This window comes from Mastigoproctus giganteus, chromosome 9 (assembly GCF_048544385.1).
Source record: "Mastigoproctus giganteus isolate SK-2022 chromosome 9, ASM4854438v1, whole genome shotgun sequence".
Classification (NCBI taxonomy): domain Eukaryota; kingdom Metazoa; phylum Arthropoda; class Arachnida; order Uropygi; family Thelyphonidae; genus Mastigoproctus; species Mastigoproctus giganteus.
The window spans coordinates 167,730,006-167,751,636 of record NC_143583.1 but is presented as its reverse complement, the minus strand read 5'-3'; the positions used below and the strand labels follow the sequence as shown (position 1 = coordinate 167,751,636).

Below are 21,631 nucleotides of genomic sequence, written 5' to 3'. Positions count from 1 at the left end.
CCAGATCAAGAGTATTTCTTTCTCTGGTTGCCTCTCAAACATGCTGCTGCAGAAAACATTCGCCCAATAAATCCACAAAAATGTGTGTGTGTGTGTGTGTGTGTGTGTGTGTGTGTGTGTGTGTGTGTGTGTGTGTGTGTGTGTGTGTGTGTGTGTGTGTGTGTGTGTGTGTGTGTGTGTGTGTGTGTGTGTGTGTGTGTGTGTGTGTGTGTGTGTGTGTGTGTGACCAACCCACAAGTTCCAGTCAACATCTGGGAAGTTAAAATCCCCTATTATAAGACATTCCGATTTACTAGCCCACTCTATTTCTCTGTACAATTGTTCATTGTACTCATTCGAGTCATTAGGCCTATTCCTACTCTTATTTTTGCTTTCGCAGTGCTTATGTCACACCAAACTGACTCAACAGTGCACTGTTCATCTATATCAACTGGATGCACTTCATTTGATTTTATGTTTTTCTTCATTAACAGCATAACACCTCCTCCCTTTCTATCCTGTCTGTCCCTTCTGTACACATTGTACTCCCCAAATTGCAGTTCAGCATTCCTTATATCTGTGTGACACCACGTCTCTGCTATCCCAACAATATCCGCCTTTGATGTCTTGACCAACACTTCAAATTCATCAAATTTATTTACTATACTTCTAGCATTGGTATACATGCAAGCATACATGCTCCTACTCCTATTCTTAGTTACCCTAACACATCCCATATACCCGCCTATTTCAGGATGACTGCCATCCGTCCCTGAAATCCCCAACATCCCACGCCCCAGGTCGCTACTTATTCTAATAGAAGTTGTGCAAGAATCACCTTCACCTCTGCCTACGGCTACTGTTAAACTATTAGTCCTTGTATCCCCCCAAGCTAGCAGTTTTCCGACCCACCTAACACTGCCTCGATAGCATCAGCAAATATTCTTGCACCCTTTCTATTTAGGTGTTTCCCATCCCTATAGAAGCAGTCTCTCCTGTTAACAAGTACAGTCCAGGCTGAAAAAAATTTTACCCCTTGAGCCTTGCACAATCTTTCCAGGGCCGAATTGATCGACAAGGCTTTCATCATATACTCCCTTCTGTAGTGTCTGGGCAGAATTGCAGACACTTTCAAATTCAACCCTAATTCTCGGCTTTTGTTCAACAGTGACCTGTACTTGTTAAGTAATTCTGCCGGTCACCTACTCCTAATATCATTAGTGCCAACGTGTACAACTTTTGTGCCCTTAAAAGGTGATATCCGCTCTACAACGTCATCAACCTTTGCCCCTGGCTGACATACCCTGGTCCTGTTCCACCTATCCAGAGTCGACTTTGTCCGAAACAAATATAATGAGACAGTTGTGAAGCTACCATACTACTAGGTCCACCACAGCGATGAACCTCAGAATAAGTTTCTAATGGTGATTTAAGTATACGCGGGACCATTCAGTAATCTCCAAAACCTGTAATTCCCTTCTCTGAACCCGCGCACTGTTCATTAATAAGATATTGCGAAATCAGTCTTGTATAAGCTTTTATAGAGGACAATACAGGAAGCATTTTCAGTCACCATTTTTAAATTTAAAAAAAAATGGAAATTATTTCCCTCTATAGGAACGTATACATCAATATTTTTTTCTTGGAGTATAAACGTTGTTTTTAGATCTCAAAAATTTATAAATCCGGTCTTTTCACGCAAGGACCAAAATGTATATAATAATAATAATAAATATTATTCATAAATTTGTATTTTAATTTTATTATTATTTATTCAAAACAAACACAATCATGCTGAAGATTGGTCATGAGCCTGGAATTTTCCTTGAACCTGAATATGTGATATTAATATTAGAACAAGGGGGTGTTGTAAGCGTAAAACTTTGTGGTTTTTGGAGGTATGTCCTCTAGTTATTGTATGTTGAGGGATATCGTTTTGTTGCTTGTTTAAGGTAAGTTTGTAATTAAGACGTAGTTTGTTTTTTAAATTTTGTAAAGTCGATAGCCATTTGCAAATTGATGTTACTAGTTTGTTCACATATGTGATGAATCTAGGATATGTAGAGACTAGGATAAAATTAGATTTTTTTTGTGTATTACAGCTGTTACTAGCAAAGTTATTTATACGTTCTTGGATTGCAAAATTATTGAACTTGAAAAGTTAATTTATATTTGTTATATATTGTCTCGCCCCCCCTCAATTATTATTTTTTTTTAAATTAATACGCGAGTTCACTTAAATTTATTGCACAAACCTCAGGTGCAACAAGTTTCTTTAATTATTGTTGCTTATTTATTATGTTTAGCTTATTTATTATGTTTATATGGTTAGTTATTATAATTGGTTTAAAATTACTACGTCTTGGTTTTCCATAATCTGAGTTTTAGAGAGAGGTATATGCACGTTCTTTTGTAACGATTGCTTCACTCCGTGTACACCCATAAACAAAAATCACATTAATAAAAATATATATTAATTGGTATATATTTTTATGATTAATTAAAGAGGTTATGAAAAAGCGGACAAAGTTTGCAGTGTATGGGAAAAGTATTAGTATTGACAACAAGGAAGCAAAGCTTATGCTGTGCTAGTCGACAAAAAAAAAAAAAAAAAAAAAGACTGAAATCCAGTATAGGGGTGATTGACAGGTGACGGCACCTCCCACTCAGTGCTGTGATTGGGTGATTATTGTGGAGGAGTTTTCTTTCTGATTAGCAGTAGCATGGGATTCAAGAAAGAAAGCTTATACAGCATCAACCAAAAAAAAAAAAAAAAAATAGTCTTCTTCTTCTTCTTCCTTGACTCTATTTAAGCTATCAACTTCCACAACGACAGATGGAAGTTTGTACTAGCAATCAACCACTCACTGGCTAAATGCAAATTTCTGCACATTCATTCTGCAACTGTCTTTCCTCAGTTTGAACTGATGTCCCCTCTAGTGCATAATCTGAGCAAGAGAAAAGATCCCATCAGTATTCAGCTTGCTGAAACCATTTAAAGCCTTAAACACCTTAATCAGATCAACTTGCAGGTGCCCAGTCTCCAGAAGCTGCAATTGGAAGAACTTAGGCCTTTCTTGGTAAGAGCCAATTAGTTCCCTTCACCAATCTTGCATTGCTTCTCTGTACTCGTTCCAGCAGCTCTACATCCTTCCTAAAGTGAGGCCTCCAAACTTGCGTGCACTACTCAAGGTGTGGCCTGACCATTGCCTTATACAAAGGGATAATCTCCTCCTTATCCCTGCTAGCAAAGTTCCTGTTATATTGTTCACAAGATTCCATGAGCTGCTCTCTTGCAGCCTGTCTGCACTTCATATCTGATGGCACAGTTACCCCCAGGTCTTTTTCATTCTTCACTAGCCTGAGTACATTGCTCTGGGATTACTGCTACCCATACATAGTACTTTGTATTTGTCAATATTAAACTTCAGTTGCCACCTCGCAGCCAATTTACTCAAGATTTCTAGGTCCTGATGTAGCCGCATACCATCATTACTGTCATTAACAACCCTGCAACCTTGGTATCATCTTCAAACTTCAACATTAAGCCTGTTATACTGTTTTTTTTCTATATTTATCAGTGATATTGATGAAGCTTAATATAAGCTTCATCAATATCACTGATAAATATAGAAAAAACAATGCTACTGCCCCAACACTGAACCCTGGGCAACTCCACTAATAACATTAGTCCTTGATGAGGAGTGGCCATTGATTGCCATTCTGTTTTTTCTGCTCAACCATCTTTTTATCCATAACAGCAACTTTCCCTTAATGCCATACTGCTCCAATTTGTACAACAGCCTTCTATGTGCAACGGTATCAAAAGGTTTCCTGAAATACAAGTATGGTATCAAAATTATTTATTTTTTATTTTTTGCATCAAGTTCCTTTGTGACCACGTCATAGTATCCAATCAAATTGGTCAGGCAAGATTTCCCCTTAACAAACCCATGTTGTGTCTTTACTGTACCTGCAATCTTATCTAGATGAACAGCATTGCTTCTTTAACCAGTGACTCCATTGCTTTTCCCAGAATAGAAGCTAAACAAACTAACAGGTCTCTGATTACTCATGTCACCCTTTGATCCCCCTTGTTAATTGGATATATATTTGCACATCTCCAGTCCGTGGGGACTTCCCCTGAGTCCAGGTATGCTCTCATAATTATGGCTAAGGGTTTGCTTACTTCCTTTGCTTCCTCCCTTAATATAAGTGGATAGATCCCATCCACCCCAGGTGGCTTTCTTATGTTTAACTTCAACAATTTCCCCTCCACTTTCAGTTATTACAGTCATTTAGCTCCCTATTAAAGGTAGAGTAACTTCTGGCCTCCACTTCCATACAGACTTCCTCTTGTGTGAATGTAGATGAAAAATACTCATTCAGTTTGTCAGCTACCTCAGCAGGTTTATAAACAATCTAATTGTTGATTTCAAGTGGACTAATCTGATTCATCCCCTATCTTCTAGAGTTTACATAAGGAAAGAAGTCTTTGCTGTTTTTAATTGCATCCTTTGTCAAAGATTTCTCTTAATCTGCCTTTGCATGCCTAACCTCCTTTTTGACTTTATTACAGACTAGTTTATATCTACCATAAGCTTCTTTGTCACTTGATAATTTATATGCATCTCATGCGTTTTTCTTCTCTGCCACAAGTGGAGAGTGTGGCATTGGAGGCAAATTGATGCTATGGATAAAGTTGATGGATGGTTGAGTGGGAGAAGACAGAGTGGTAATCAATGGACACTGCTCTTCATGGACTAATGTTATTAGTGGAGTCCCTCAGGGTTCAGTGTTGGGTCCATTGTTGTTTTCTGTATTTATAAATGATATTGATGATGGTATATCAGGCTTAATGTCCAAGTTTGCAGATGATACGTAGGTTGGCAGGGTTGTTGATGACACTAATGACAGTACGCTACTGATCTATAAAAGTTGAGTAGTTGGTCTTAGAGGTGGCAAACGAAGTTTAACATTGACAAATGTAAAGTGCTGCATATCGGAAGCAGTAATCCCAGAGTAACGTATCAACTCTGTGGTACCACACTGACACTGGTAGAGAATGAAAAGGACCTGGGGCTAATTGTGCAGGCAGATATGAAGTTTTCTGAGCAGTGCAGACGGTCTGCAAGAGTAGCTCATGGTGTCTTGTCAATGTTATACAGGAATTTTTCTAGCAGGGATAAGGAGGTGATTATCCCCTTGTATAAGGCAGTGGTCAGGTCACAACTTGAATGCTGTATACAGGTCTGTAGGACTCATTTTAAGAAGGATGTAGAGCTGTTGGAACGAGTACAGAGAAGGGCAACAAGATTAGTGAAAAGGAACAAAGGGTTGCTCTTACAAAGAAAGGCTAAGTTTTGCAAATAACACTGTCTGGAGACTAGGCACCTACGAGGTGATCTGATTGAGATATATAAAGTGTTGAATGGTTTGAGCATGCCCAATGCTGATGGGATTCCTCCTCTTGCTCAGAATAATCGCCTGAGAGGGCATAAATTCAAATTGAGGAAAGTCGGTAGTAGGATAGATGTGTGGAAGTTTGCCTTTAGCCAGCGGGTGGTTGATTGCTGGAACAAACTTCTATCTGCCGTTGTAGAAGTTGATAGCTTACATAGATTCAAGGCAGAACTTGACAAACATTTGGAGTGAGGGGATGGGTGAAATAAGAGTTTTTTTTTTTTTTTTTTGGCTGATGCTATATAAGCTTGCTTTCTTGCATCATGTGCTCATGCTAATGCTAAGTGTCATTAGCTTATGTGACATCCATTTAGGCCTAATTCTTGAACAGTATTTCTTAGTTGGTATGAAAAGCCTAGTAGCTTCCTTGAATGCCTCCCATTTAGAATTTGCTGTTGGTAACATCATCAGTTGAGCCCACTGTATAGAATTTAAAAGCCGTTTGAGACCACCATAGTCATCTTTATGAAAGCAACACACCTTCCCTTTACTGCTTATCAAAATTATAATTCATATTACATGGGGATGGATGAGAACTATCCAATTATATTAATGGAGGTGGCAGAGGAAATAAGCAAACACTTAGCCATAGTTATGAGAGTATTCTTGTACTCCGGGGAAGTTTCCACCGACTGGAGATGTGCAAATGTATCCCCAATTCAAACATCTGACTGAGCCGTATACACTCAGTCCGATTTTATCCGACAATGACAATGTGTCTGCTGTTTTTAGCTATTTTAAATCAATAAAGGTTTTTACTTGTATTTAAAATTTACATATTATTGTTATTTCTTTATTGATTTATCTTTTCTACATTTTTATACCTTTGTTATTTAATATCTTGATATGGTGACCTAATTAGGTCAGTGAAAGTCTAATATCTTGATATGGTGACCTAATTAGGTCAGTGAAAGTTTATAAATTTTTTTTTTTATATATATCACCTGGTTTTGGCACATTATAGACTTAGTTGCTAATGTGCCAATAAAACCCAACAACCAACCCCAATTCAAAAAGGGAATTACAGACCATTTAACTTTTGTTCCAGGGAAAATAATGGAGTCACTGGTTAAAGATGCATTGCAGGATCATCTAGACAAGACTGCAGTAATAATTCAGATACAGCATGGGTTTGTTAAGTGAAAATTTTTGTCTGACAACTTTGATTGAATACTATGATGTGGTTACAAAGGAACTGGATGCAAAAAATAATTTTGGTATCATATACTTGGATTTCATGAAAGCTTTTGAGACTGTTGCACATGGAAGACTACAGTACAAATTGGAGCAGTATGGTATTAAGGGTAAGGGTGGTTGGTTTTTTTTTTTTTTTTTTTTATGTGAACCCCAAACAGGAGAGGTGTTAGAACCTATAGTACTTAGTACCGTGCTTGAGTTGGAAGCTGAGAAGACGAAAGAAGATATTTGTTAACATTGGACTTGAACTTCTGTAGATCGTAATTTTCAGGAAATACTTATGAAGGAAGGTTGTTCCAGAAAATGGCAGTTGAATGAATAAATGAGGAAGATGAAAAGTTGGTTCTGTGGGTTTGAAGTTGGACAGTAAATGGATGTTGGCTGGTGGCGGCACGTGTTCGGACTGTTTTGAAAGAGAGCGGGAATTATAGAAGCACAATTCAGAAGAACAGTGCCCATGGAAGTATCTGTAGAAGAGGCATGCAGCAGAAACAGTATGTCTATTAGAAAGCGATTGTAGAGACTCTGTTAGAGATGAATCATTAATTAACCTAACTGCCCTCTTCTGAATGGAATCAAGAAGCCTGAGAGAGGTTTTGGGGGCACCACCCCAGATGTGGGAACAATATTCCATGGCAGGGCGGATTTGCGATTTATACAGAGTGAGCAGCTGTTTGGAAGAAAAGTAACGCCGAGAGCGAAAGAGAAAACCAAGTTTTTTAGATGCAGAGGAAGCAATATTTGTAATGTGCTTGTGCCAAGAGAGATTAAATGTCAGGGTAATCCCAAAAGAGATATATCATTTTGCCTAGAAATCGGAGTGTCACTAAAGATAAGCATAGGCGCAGAAGAATCCTTTTTGCGAGATATAGGACAAGACTGAGTTTTAGAAGGGTTGAAATCAACTATGTTGGCTTTGCCCCACTAGAGAATTACTTGATGATCGACATTTAAGGAATTGATAGCAGATTTTTGAGAAGTTGAAGCTGATTGAGCAGGACAAGGTTTCTCAAAATGGAAAGTGGAATGCAATGTGCTATCATCGGCAAAACTATGGATAGGATTTCCAGTCAATGGAAGAAGGTCATTAATTATACAAGGGGAAAAGAGTGGGTGAAAGAACTGAACCTTGGGGAACACCGGCATTAGTGGAGAAGTTAGAAGACAGAGATTGTTTGTTTTATTTGTTATTTGGTTTTTAGGAGCATTAGCAACTAAGGCGATATTGCTCCGGGGATATGCGGTGGTCATTCCCTGACCTTTCCGCACCCTCCGTATTTGGTGGTGATGGGCTCGAACCCCGGTCTAAATCAAGAAGCGTGTGCTACGCACTGCTGCTCCTTCCCACCTGGCTATGGAGGCACCTAGAAGACAGAGAGCCATCTACCATCACCCTCAGTGAGCGATCAGAGAGAAAAATGGATAACTAATTACTAAAAACAGTTGGCAAACCATAAGATGGAAGCTTGTTTAGAAGACCTTTATGCCAAACAAGGACAAAAGCCTTTGAGATGTCAAGAGCAACTACTTGTGTTTCACTGAACCTTTCCATTGAATTAGTACATAAATGGGTAACATATGCCAGAATATCACCAGTGGATCGACACTGACAGAATCCATACTGGCGATAGTTGATCAGACGGAAGGTTTCTAGGTGGTTTAAGAGTTGGCAGTTAATTGATTTCTCCATTACTTTAGAAAGAGTAGAAGTAATTGCAATGGGATGATAATTGGATGGGAGGGATTTGTCACCCTTTTTAGGAACTGGCTGGATATGAGCAAATTTCCAAGCAGAAGGGAAAACACCTTTGGAATAAGAAAGTGAAAAAAGGTGGCAGAGAATAGGAGTAAGTTCAGGAGCACAGGTTTTGAGAACAAGTGGAGAAATACCATCAGGACCTGTACTAGACAGGTCCATCCTGTACTAGACAGGTCCACAAACATTTCACATTTTGTGCATTTTTTTTAGACTGTGATGCATTGAAGAATCGCTCCGTTCGGTTCTCCACCAAGCCACAGCATTCTGGCTAATCTGTGAGCGTTGCTTTGCTGCTCTAGTCTGGGTCATGATTCCATTTAAGTACAATTTAATTAACAATGAAATTTATTAAGATTCTTAGCAATGCTTATTATTTTAGTACTCACCTCTAGATTCTTATTGGTTAGGGGTAAATTTACATAAAGGAAAATAAAGAGTAAAAGTTTTCAATTATATTAATAGATTAATTAATTTAAAATGTGTTTCTAGTAAGAGGGAGTGCACCACCTTTTTCCTGGTTTTCATTTATAAAATTATATGAAGATCATTTGGTTTTTGGTTTTTCAACAGGCAGATTCTTCATATAATTTTATAAATGACAACCAGGAAAAAGGTGGTGCCCTCCCTCTTCCTAGAGACGTGTTTTAAATTAATTAATCTATTACTATAATTGAAAACTTAACTTTTACTCTCTTTACTTTCCTTTACGTAAATTAACCCTAACTAATACGGATCTAGAGGTGAGTACTGAGATAATAAGCATTGCTAAGAATCTTAATAGATAATCAATAGTACTTCAAGCTTTCAGCTTTAAAATTAGTCATATTACAATGAAATTTAATAAGATTAATAAATTTTACTGATTAATTTATAATGCTATACTATACTAAGCTAACAGATTTCTAATATAGTGCTATGTGTTTCGAGATATATGTTGTATCGTACAACAATAATTTAATGGCAGCAAGTTACGAACCGTAAAATCTACAGACACTAAGTATTAACTTTCAAAATCGCTATTTAAATCCAAAATAAACCCAAGGAGCTTGACTAGGGCTGTAAGCTACTAATATAATTTTAAGAAAATAATTTAATATAACAATTAAGTCAGTAAAACAGTATAATTAAATACAGTCAATTCCGGTTATTTGGGACACATCGGGACTAGTGCATTTTGGCCCGATTAAGCGGCTGCCCCAATTATCCGAAGTTTCACGTAAATAGTTAAAAATACAATGTACTCCCCCCCCCCCTTTACAATTGGTTCACTGTACAATCAAATCATGTTACGACGAACTCACCATAGTAAAGTACCATTCACTATACGATGTGTAGTAAGTGCTGGTCATTGTGATCACGTTTGTGAATTGAATTTTAATTCTATTAAACAGCCATTCTGATTAGCGAAAATAGGAGGAATATTATCCACAGGCTATAAAAACAAAGATATTAAGCACAAATTTACCCTTTATTATCTTACCAATTAAAAAAATTAAATGATACGTTAAAATCGGAAGAATATACGTGATAATCGGAATAATTAATATGTACTGTAATACGTACATACTAACTAGTTGACATTTCTGTTAACCGACATTTGTGGGTAGGGGTTAAATTTTTTAAAACAGTAAAAAGATAAGCAATCAATAACAAAGCAGCACACAAATTGCAAGTAGCACGATACGCATGGCAAGTGAGAACAGAGTAACGAGTTACAAAGCTGTAAAAAATAGGAATGAAGAGAAGATCTGAAAATTAATTTTTTTATATGATTGAAGATTTCATGGAAGTGTAAACACATTTCACCATAATAACCCACAGTATTCCAGCGTTTGGTATTATTGCAAATTCAGTAAGATCGAGTTTACCCTCTGTTTATGATAGATTTCACTAACACAAAAGCTCAATAAACAGGTGACTGCTAATTGTTTTATGGTTGTGAACTCCAGAATTTCGACCGACCACGTGATACAGTTGGAGACAATCGTAGGGAAATCTCCAGTGCTGCGGTCTCCTGTCCCGATTAAACGGCATGGTGTCCCAATTAAGCGAAGTAAACCCTGGCTATTTTCTCGATTGGTTTCTGTATTTTAAAATTTGCCCACAGTTATTGATTGCTTTGTTATTGATTGCTTATCTTTTTACTGTTTTAAATTTTAACCCCTACCCACAAATGTCAGTGAACAGAAACGTCAACTAGGTAGTATGTACATATTACCGTATTTCCCCGTGTATGAGACGCACCTTTTTTCGAAAAATTTGGGGTCTAAAAAACTGGGTGCGTCTTATACAGTGGTTGTAGATTTTTTTTTTTTACTTGCATTTCCCACTTTTTTGCACTTGTCTGTGCGCTCATTGTTTCGCACTTGTTACCATATATTAGGTTACATTTTGCCATGTTCTGCCCAGAAAAGATTTTCGTACAGTGCTGAATTCAAGTTAAAAGTGATCAAGTTTGCAAAAGTGAATGGAAATCGTGCTGCTGAACATAAGTTTGGTCCTCCTCCAACTGAGAAAACAATCCGAGACTGGCTACGGGAAGAAGAAACCCTACTGAAAACACCATGGCAGAAGGCCATGAGAGGCAAGTCAGCAAAATGGCCTGATTTAGAGAGGGAATTGAAGATATGGATTGAAGAGCAAAAGGCAATTGGAATTGCTGATGAAAAAGAAGTTACTGATTTCAAAGGAGGACACAATTGGTGCTTCAGGTTCATGAAATGGAATGGACTAAGCTACTGATTTCAAAGGAGGACACAATTGGTGCTTCAGGTTCATGAAATGGAATGGACTAAGCATGCGTACACACCAGACTTGCCCAAAAGATGCCTGAAAGCTATGAGCAGAAGGTCCTTGAATTTCATCGTTTTGTCATTCAATGTCGGAAGACACATCAGTTTGAGTTGGGACAGATTGCAAATATAGACAAAGTCCCCCTTCAATTTTATGTCCCAAGTAACAGAACTGTTGATAAGAAGGGGATGAAAACTGTAACTGTGAAGACAAGTGGACATGAAAAGAGCTATTATACAGTTGTTCTAGCTTGTTGGGCTGATGGAACCAAGCTGCCTTCTATGCTGATTTTCAAACGCAAAACAATGCCAAAAGAAGACATTCTTCGAGGAGTGATTGTCCACATTCATGACAAGGATTGGATGGATCTGGTTTGAGAAAGTTTGGAGTAGGAGACAAAGTGGGCTCTTACGCAAACCTGCCCTATTGGTGCGTGATCAGTTCAGGGCACACATAACAAAACATACGAAGAAGATTGCTGCAGAACAAAAAACAAAACTTGCCGTCATACCTGGAGGCTTGACATCCCAGCTCCAACCACTTGATGTCAGTATTAACAAACCCTTCAAAGCTGCGATGAGAGATGAACGGAACCAATGGATGAAGTCTTCTGGGAACAATTTGACACCAGCAGGAAGAGTGAAGAAACCAACTATAGGAGATGTTTGTACCTGGGTGAAAAGATCCTGGGATAATATCAAGATTGAGATCGTTGTCAAGTCATTCAATTAGTGTGGCATTTAAAATGCCATAGATGGAACTGGGGACGAGGCAATATATGAAGACAGTGATTCGTCATCAGACACAGATGAGGACAAGCTAATGGATGGGAGTTTTGACAGTGATGAATTGTATGAATTTTATGATGAATAAAACTAGAGTTCAATAACTTTATGTAATACATTTTTTTTTTTTTTTTTCAAATTTCGGGCCCCAAAATTAAGGTGCGTCTTATACATGGGGAAATACGGTAATTATTCCGATTATCACGTATATTCTTCCGATTTTAACGTATCATTTAATTTTTTTAATTGGTAAGGTAATAAAGGGTAAATTTGTGCTTAATATACTTTGTTTTTATAGCCTGTTGATAATATTCCACAGGGTTTATTTGCCCCAAATAAACAGCTGCCCCGATTAACCGGTGGCCCAAATAACTGGAATCCACTGTATATATAATTAAAAACTTGGCGTTCACCAGAGCTGCAAAATCTTGTCCAACACGTGGGTACCCTTACCGATACTAAGTAATAACCTACAAAATCTCTGAGTTCTGAATAAACTAAGTATCATAACTAGGAATATAAAGCTACTTCTAGAAAATAAATTAATATGCCAATTTAAATCAATAAAACGACAAAAATTTAAGAAAACCTTCTATTAGCTGGAGCCGTAAAAACTTTGCCTGCATGGAGTTACTCTCGTTTATCCACTAGTCCACCCACAAGTCTAAAGAAAAAGGGTCAGGTTACCCCCTCCACTTTGGGAGGGGTTCAAGCTCCCATGGAATTCAAGTGGGGGGTAACCTGATCTTTTTTCACCATTATGGCAAGTGTTCATTAGGACAAAAGGATGTTATCATATGTTGTGTTCACACACTAATCAGTACATTGTTTGTCCCGTCTACCTGTCAGTCAATATATCGTTCTCAACTTCTGCTCCATACTAATAACACCGTCTGGTACTGTCTGTTTACCAAGCAAGCAAGCAGCGCTAGAGTGTGGTAGCAGCAAACCGGTTTGTCCAGTAGTTTTTCCGAAGTTTGCCGTGGTTCTTGTGTTGGGTTACTTTACCTTCACCAATTTTATTTTTATTGTGTGTATGTTTATTGTACTTTTCCATGTACTTTGTTACCTTTCTCTCTTAAAAGGGCTATACTTATATAATGCTAAGTACAATAAGTACTGTATAAGATAGAAAAACATAACTGGTTCAAGGCTACGAATATGTATAGTGGAGGAATTTAGAGCCCTTTGAAATGTATAAGCTTTTTGAAAATTTTTGAATTTTTACCTAATCAGTACACTAAATCGTAATCAAATAGTTTTAGTCACATTCATTAACATATTTTTAAATTTAGCTGAGGGTTTAGAAAATTATGACTTGATATCTGTAGAACCATTATCTATGATTTCATCAAGAATATCATATCTCGTACCTTTTAGTGTAGTGCCAGTTGTAATGTTTTAAATGTAGTAAATAATTATCTTGAAGGTTCTAATCACATATGTTGTATAATCTAGTAATAATGTATATTGCTATACTATTACATTTTAATTTCTGCAGTAATTTTAATTTTCAATTGAAGTTATACTAGAATCATGCCTCAAACCAGAACAGCAATGCTTTGGCTCATAGATGATAGCATATAAATGATAGCTATATTTGTTATGCTACTTGTGGCCTTTTTATAGAATTATTCATATGGGACGTGATACAGTAGAGGGAGGGGGAATGTCTTTGTGTACATTCATTGTAGAGCGTGAGAATCTTAGGCCCCATATAAGCATTCTGATGGGCTTATATGAGGCATATAAGTGTTAAATGGTACTGTTGTTGTTATTTGGTTTATAGGAGCATTAGCAACTAAGGCCATATTGCTCCGGGAATATGCAGTGGTCATTCCCTGACCTTTCCGCATCCTCCGTATTTGGTGGTGACAGGCTCGAACCCCGGTCTAATCAAGAAAGCGTGCTACGCACTGCTGCTCCTTCCCACCTGGCTATGGAGGCGCCTTAAATGGTACTACAAATACTTGAGGAACAGGGCAGATGCCCTGGAAGAAATTAAAAAGAGGGCCTTTCAAGCAATAAACTGCCAACCATTACTAAAGCAACACAAGATAGTGAGATTCTCCAGTAAAGAGTGCACTGGTCCCACAGAAGGTTAGCTGTTGTCACTGGCTCTATTGTCAGAGAAATATGATTTAGTATTTTTAGTATTAGTGTTAATAGTGGCTAATGATGCAAGAAAGCAAGCTTATACAGCATTGTCGAAAAAGAAAAAAAAAATTTCGCCAATCCATGTACTCCAATAATTTGTCTAGGTCTTTCTTGAATTTATTAAAACTATCCACAACAACAGAGAAGCTTATTCCACCAATCAACCACACATTGACTGAAGGCGAACTTCTGCACTTCTATGCTGCAACCACTTTTCCTCAATTTGAATTTATGTCCCCCTCATATGCCATTTAGCAAGATGAAGAATCCCATCAGCATTCAGTTTGATCAAGCCAGTCAAAGCCATAAACAATTCAGTCAGATTAAATTGCAGGTGCCTAGTCTATAGACCCTGATTTGCAGAACTGAAGCCTCTCTTGGTAAGAACACCCCCTTGTTCCCCTCACCAATCTAGTTGTCCTTCCCTGTACCCATTCCAGCAGCTCTACATTCTTCCTAAAATGAAGCCTCCAGACCTGTATGCAGTACTCAATATATGGCCTGACCATTGCCTTATACAAATATACAAAGGTAATCACTTTCTTATCCTTGCTAGCAAAGTTTCTGCATATCATTGACAAAACCCAGAGGTGAAAGAGATTCTTGCACTGCTTCTATTGGAATGAGCAGAAGCCTGAAAAACAAGATGCAGGATATTTCGGAGACTGCTGGGAGTCATTGCGGTACAAGTAAACACATGGGTTGTGTTAGGGTAGCTAAGAATAGAAATAGGTGCATGTATACTTGTGTGTACACCAATGCTAGGAGTTTAGTAAATAAATTTGATGAATTTGAGCTGTTGCTCAAAACGTCAAAGGCAGATATTGTTGGGATATCAGATACGTGGTGTCACACAGATATAAGGAATGCAGAACTGGAATTTGAGGAGTACAACGTCTACAGAAAGGATAGACTGGATAGGAAGGGAGGATGGGTTATGCTATTAGTTAAGAAATACATAAAATCCAAGGAAGTGAAGCCAGTGGACATCGCGGGACAGTGCAGTGTCGAGTCAGTTTGGTGTGACATAAGCATTGGGAGATCAAAATTGAGAGTAGGAGTGTGCTATAGGCTTAATGACTCTGATGAGTATAATAAGAAACTGTACAGGGAAATAGAGTGAGCCAGTAAATCAGAGAGTCTTATAATGGGAGATTTTAATTTCCCAGATATTGACTGGAATTTGGAGGCTGGTCACTCCACACTAGCAAGGCTTTTGTGGATTTATTGGATGATTGTTTTCATCATCAGCATGTTTGGGAGGCAACTAGAGGGAGTAATACTCTTGATTTGATTATCAGTAGTGATTCTTCAATCATTAAGAATCTGCAGATAGAGGAACCACTAGGAGGCAGTGATCACAGTGTGCTAAAGTGGGATTTACTAAAAGAGATAACTACAATCAGGGGTAAAGGGAAGGGTTATTGCTTTCGTAAAGGCGACTACGACGGACTGAGACAGTATTTAAATTCTATACAGTGGGACCAACTGATGATGTTACCAACAGCAAATGCAAAATGGGAAGCATTCAAAGAACTTATCTTGGAAGCTACTAGGCTTTACATACCAACTAAGAAATATTGTTCAAGGTTTAGGCCTAAATGGATGTCAGTTGAACTAATGAGGCATATGGCAGAGAAGAAACATGCATGGGATACATACAAATTAACACATGACACAGAAGCCTATGATAGATACAAGTTGATCTGTAACCAAGTTACAAAGGAGGTTAGGCAGGCGAAGGCAGATTACGAGAAATCTTTGGCAAGGGATGCAAAGAAAAACAGCAAAGAGTTCTTTACTTATGTAAACTCTAGAAGGAAGGGGATGAATCAGATTGGTCCACTTGATATCGATGGGTCAACTGTTGATGATCCTGCTCAGGTAGCTAACAAACTAAATGAATATTTTGCATCGACATTCACACATGAGGAGTTATTTAGCGAGGGGAATGCCAGAGGTGTATTCAACTCTAGCAGTAAGCTAGAGAATCTTGTAATAACTGAGAGTAAAGTGAAGGAGAAATTGTTGAAGATAAACACAAGAAAGGCACCCGGGGTGGATGGGATCTGTCCAGTTATATTAAAGGAGGCAGCAGAGGAAGTAAGCAAACCCTTAGCCATAATTATGAGAGCTTTCTTGGACTTAGGGGAGGTACCCACAGACTGGAGATGTGCAAATGTGACCACAATTCACAAAGGAGGATCAAAGGCTGACACAAGTAATTATAGATCTGTGAGTTTAACTTCTGTTCCAGGAAAATTAATGGAGGTACTAGTTAAAGAAGCACTGCAGGATCATTTAGACAAGACTTCAGTTATAGCTCGGACACAGCATGGTTTTGTTAAGGGGAAGTCTTGCCTGACCAATTTGATTGGATACTATGATGCAGTCACAAAGGAACTGGATGCAGGGAATAACTTTGATATTATATACTTGGATCTTAGAAAGGTTTTTGATACTGTTGCACATGGAAGACTGCTGCACAAATTGGAGCAGTGTGGCATTGGAGGCAAATTGCTGCTATGGATAAAGGGGTGGTTGAGGGGGAGAAGACAGAGTGGTAATCAATGGACACTGCTCATCGTGGACTAATGTTATTAGTGGAGTCCCTCAGGGCTCAGTGTTGGGTCCATTATTGTTTTCTGTATTTATAAATGATATTGATGATGGTATATCAAGCTTAATGTCGAAGTTTGCAGACGATACAAAGGTAGGCAGGGTTGTCAAGGACTTTACTGACACTATGCTGCTGCAACAGGATCTGCAAAGGTTGAGCAGATGGGCTGAGAGGTGGCAAATGAAGTTTAACATTGACAAATGTAAAGTACTACACATGGGAAACAGCAAACCCAGAGCAACATATCAACTCTGTGGTACTACACTGACAGTGGTAGAGAATAAACGGGACCTGGGGGTGGTTGTGTAGGCAGATATGAAGTTCTCTGAGCAGTGCAGACAGGCTGCAAGAGTAGCTCATGGTGTATTGTCAATGATATATAGGAATTTTTCTAGCAGGGATAAGGAGGTGATTATTCCCTTGTATAAGGCAATGGTCAGGCCACGCCTAGAGTATACAGGTCTGGAGGCCTCATTTCAAGAAGGATGTAGAGCTGCTGGAACGAGTACAGAGAAGGGCAACAAGATTAGTGAATGGAACAAAGGGGTGCTCTTACAAAGAAAGGCTTAAGTTTTGCAAATTACAGTGTCTGGAGACTAGGCACCAGCGAGGTGATCTGATAGAGGTGTATAAAGCCTTGAATGGTTTGAGCATGCTCAATTCTGATGGGATTCTTCCTCTCGCTGAATAATCACCTGAGAGGGCATATATTCAAATTGAGGAAAGACAGATGTAGGATAGACGTGCGGAAATTTGCCTTTGCCATCCCTTGTCGTGGAAGTTGATAGCCTAAATAAGTTTAAGGCTCAGCTGGACAGGTATTTCGAACGAACAGAGGGGTGAAGTGGAAGTGGTTATGTTTTATTAATTTTTTTTTTTTTTTTTTGGCTGATGGTGCATAAGCTTGCTTTCTTGCATCAAATGCCTCTACTAATGCTAAAAATGCTAATGCTAAAAACCCTATGAGCTATCCTGGAAGGGAGGGGCTTGTCTACACTGCTCAGAGAACTTATCAGACTGCACAATTACCTCCAGGTCCTTTTCATTTTTCACTACCCTCAGTGTAATACCACACAGCTGATGCAGTACCTTGCATTTACAATGTTAAACATCAGTTGGGCATTTCTCAGCTCATCGACCTAATTTTCCTACATCTTGTTGCATCAGCATGCATTCATATTTAAATAATAGATTGGGCTAATAATTCTTGCCATCTCTTATGGTTAGAGGCCCTCCATATAGCTGTGGCAGGTTCCACTATCAGTAATAATGCTGGAACCCACATCCATCCTATTATGGAGGCTATCATTTTACAACATGAGAGGTGGTGACCTAACAACTTGCCTAATATAAGTTGCAACAGCAATGCTGAGTGGCAGTTAATTTTCTCTTCTGTTATTCCTGCCCTATTTGCTCAATTTTATGTTTTTACTCCAACTTTTCATTTTAATGTTTTTAATTAATTTCTTTTGGTATTATTTTTAACATAGATATAATTTTTAATTATATCTTTTCAATTTTTAATCATATTTTTGTTTCAATAAACTTACTTTTGATTTTTATTTTATTAATTTTATTTTGATTAGTTGTTGATTTTATTGGCGCCTCCGTAGCCAGGTGGGAAGGAGCAGCAGTGCGTAGCACACGCTTCTTGATTAGACCGGGGTTCGAGCCCGTCACCACCAAATATGGAGAATGCGGAAAGGTCATGGAATGACCACCGTATATCCCGGAGCAATATGGCCTTAGTTGCTAATGCTCCTAAAAACCAAATAACAAACAAACATAGTTGTTGATTGAGGAAATATTGTTTTAGTATAAGTATGTTTCTGTTTTTTAATTATTTTATTTTTATTTATTTGTTTGTTATTTTTATTTTTTTGACAGGTGCAAAAACATCTTCCTTTTGCATCATTTAGCTATTATAATACTAATACTTTGGTTATTGGACTAATCTCTATACACCCAAGACACAATTGTACACCCCAGCATGGTTTCTCAGATATTCATACCATCTCTGGCACCAACTGCTATGCCACATTCACTCAAATAATATTTTTTTTGTCTTGCACTGAATTGCACATATGCATTTACCGAAGGAGTACTCCATTTCATGAAAGGCTAGGTGTACCTAATAAAATGGTCAGCTAGTACATATATTTTTGTTTAATAAAGAAATAAAATAAATGTGTAGAATGCACAAACTGCTTTGCTCCTGCACATCATGTTTCATGTGATCATTTTTCTTAGTTGCAATGACTGTACTGCAGAACCAAATTAAATATTGATACTTTCCAATGTGCAGCTTGGCTTGAGTTCTCTAGCATGTCTTCCTGTTGATAACAAGAGAGAGAAGGATGAACAAGATGGAAGCCAATTGAGACAGTGCCTATGAAGTCACTTCCCCCGTTAAATTTGGATGTTCTGGAAATAACACTAAAAAACAACTCATGCCATAAAACAATTGAAACTGAACAGAAAATAGGCTTTTTTTACACTCTGTCAGAGTGTGATACTTCCATCTTGTTTGTTAATTTTTAGTTACTTATGGAATCTTAATAGGGAAAGCAAAGATGGGACAACTCATAAAGGGTATTATGAGCTACAGCTGTGCTGTCAACATCATTAAAGAGTAGCAAAAAGTTGTTACTGGTGCTGTTCATTATGAAAACCTGGTTAATTTGTATACAAGTCACTTGTGATATATGCATATACCCTGTACATACCCTTGGGCCATTACTAACTGAGAGTATGCATATATTTCTGTTGAAACCTTTTTTTTTTTTGCAGTAATAACATCCTAAAATTTCCCTGTGCCAAGACCATATCAAAATTAATATGCATTATGACTTGGATTAAATTATGGTAAGTTTATTTATCTTCTCCAAGCCATGTCCTGAAGTTGTTGTGTAGCAAAACAATGATTTTTTGGAAGTCTGTTGAATCTATAGATTTTCTCCTGTTCACTGAGCAGACAAACAAATAAACAAAAAAAAAAATTAATCAAAAGCAAAAATAAATACTGTAGTCTTCCACAAATAAAAATCCTAGGTGGAATATAGTGTTAAATGTGTTGGATAAACTTATTATTCTTATTTTTGTTGCCAAATACTAGTATGCCAATTGTTAATATTTTCAAATTAAACTGTTAGATATGCAATACAATAATCCCAGTGTTCTCCCCAGAAAATTTTGCCAGCTGGGTGGGGAAGTGTAATACTTCGCAATATTATAAAATTTTCAGCCAAACTCCAGTTAGATGTACACCCTTCAAAACTTCGACAAGAAGCAGGAGGAAAGCAGTGATTGACAGGTTGTGACTCCACCCACTCACTGCATTTCCCGGCACCTGCGCAGCCAGGTGGGCAGGAGCAGCAGTGTGTAGCACACACTTCTTGATTAAATCAGGGTTCAAGCCTGTGACCACCAAATACGGAGGATGTGGAAAGGTCAGGGAATGACTACTGCATATCCCCGGAGCAATATGGCCTTAGTTGCTAATGTTCCTTAAAACCAAATAACAACAACATCTGCATTTCCCTCTTCGTTTCAGGCACACATCACTGCAGAGGTAAATGTGAAATTCGCATTTGCTTGGCACGTGTTTTCAGATAATATCGGAAATAAAGGTAGTTCGGAAACTATATAAGCCCTCATGCGAGGACTAATGAGGTGAGTTTTATTTGTATTTCCATATTCTTTTCCTATCTCATTATCCTAGTATATTTTTTTTTTTTTTTTTAATCTATTTGCAAATTGTGCATATACAAAGAGCAAGTTTATTGTTAATTGCATGTGTTATTGTTTCGTTAACTGAGGTGAAAAAAAGCTGGGGTTTGGGGCCAGCAGCACCCAAGATTAAAAAAAAAATTGTTGTGGAAGTTGATAGCTTAAATAAATTCGAGGAGGAACTGGACAAACTTTTATAGGGAATGGGTGTGTGAATTTTTTTTTTTTTTTTGGCTGATGCTACATAAGCGTTCATGCTCATACACTTCCATTGCATCACATGCTTCCATTACTACTACTACTGCTACATTTATTTTGACATTTTGTGCATTTTCAAAGAGCAGTTTCATTGTTAACACAATTGCAATCGTTTTGTTCTGTTTAGCTGAGAAGAATCATTGCACGTGGTGTTAGTGAAAAAAGGTTAGATTTTTACGCGACTTTGGGAGGGACTCAAGCAAAACCAGTTGTTGGCCGCACATGGTATTACTTTTTGTTTCTTGTTTTGAAAAAAAATTACTGTTTTCGTTATTTTAACTCTGAGATGTTATGTTACGTGAAATTTTGTCTTTCCCGAATAATGTGTATTTCAGTTGCTTGCTGCTCCTAAAAAATTGCCGTTTTGCTGTTCTTTTTTTTTTTCTTTTTCAGCTCAGACATAGTGTTATGTCATGTTGACATCCACCACGTGCAGTTGTCGAGAAGAAGAGGGGGGATGCAGTGAGTGGGTGGGGTTACAAACCGTACGTCACTGCTTTCCCCCTCATCTCGGCACCATTTTGTATGGGGCACTGCTCTCTGGAGTTTTTCCAAATTTTCTGTTATTTATAAATTTGACTTAGCGATCCAGAGCGAAAATTAATTGCATAATTTAACATTATATGCTTCTGTCACATTGACCTCGATTGCATAGTATGTTCGAATTAATATTGATTGAGATCAGTGAGCAGTACTATATGGTACCGTGAGAATTGCTTAAATTTTAGCCGGACGGTCAGTTAAATTCACCAGATGGTGCACCCATTCAATAGGTCCTGGGACGAACACTGAATCCCTCTATTTTACGGATCCTAAATTAATGGACAGAAAAAATTTGATTGATGCCAAAATGTGCTCATGGGGGAAAAACAGAACTCATGAGTAACGGCA

At 37.9% G+C, this 21,631-nt stretch overlaps 1 protein-coding gene across 2 annotated transcripts in view; it reads left to right on the top strand.

Moving 5' to 3' along the window:
- Positions 1–1,809: 1,809 nt before the first annotated feature.
- Positions 1,810–21,631, top strand: part of RabX6 (RAS oncogene family member RabX6) — a 72,841-nt gene continuing 53,019 nt past the window's right edge. The window contains exon 1 of one of the 2 annotated variants that reach the window (XM_090381986.1): positions 1,810–1,931. The gene's annotated coding sequence lies outside the window, so the exon portion shown is untranslated. Of the gene's footprint in view, positions 1,932–20,347; positions 20,426–21,631 lie in introns of those variants that run through there. The other variant, XM_090381987.1, reaches the window with a different exon arrangement.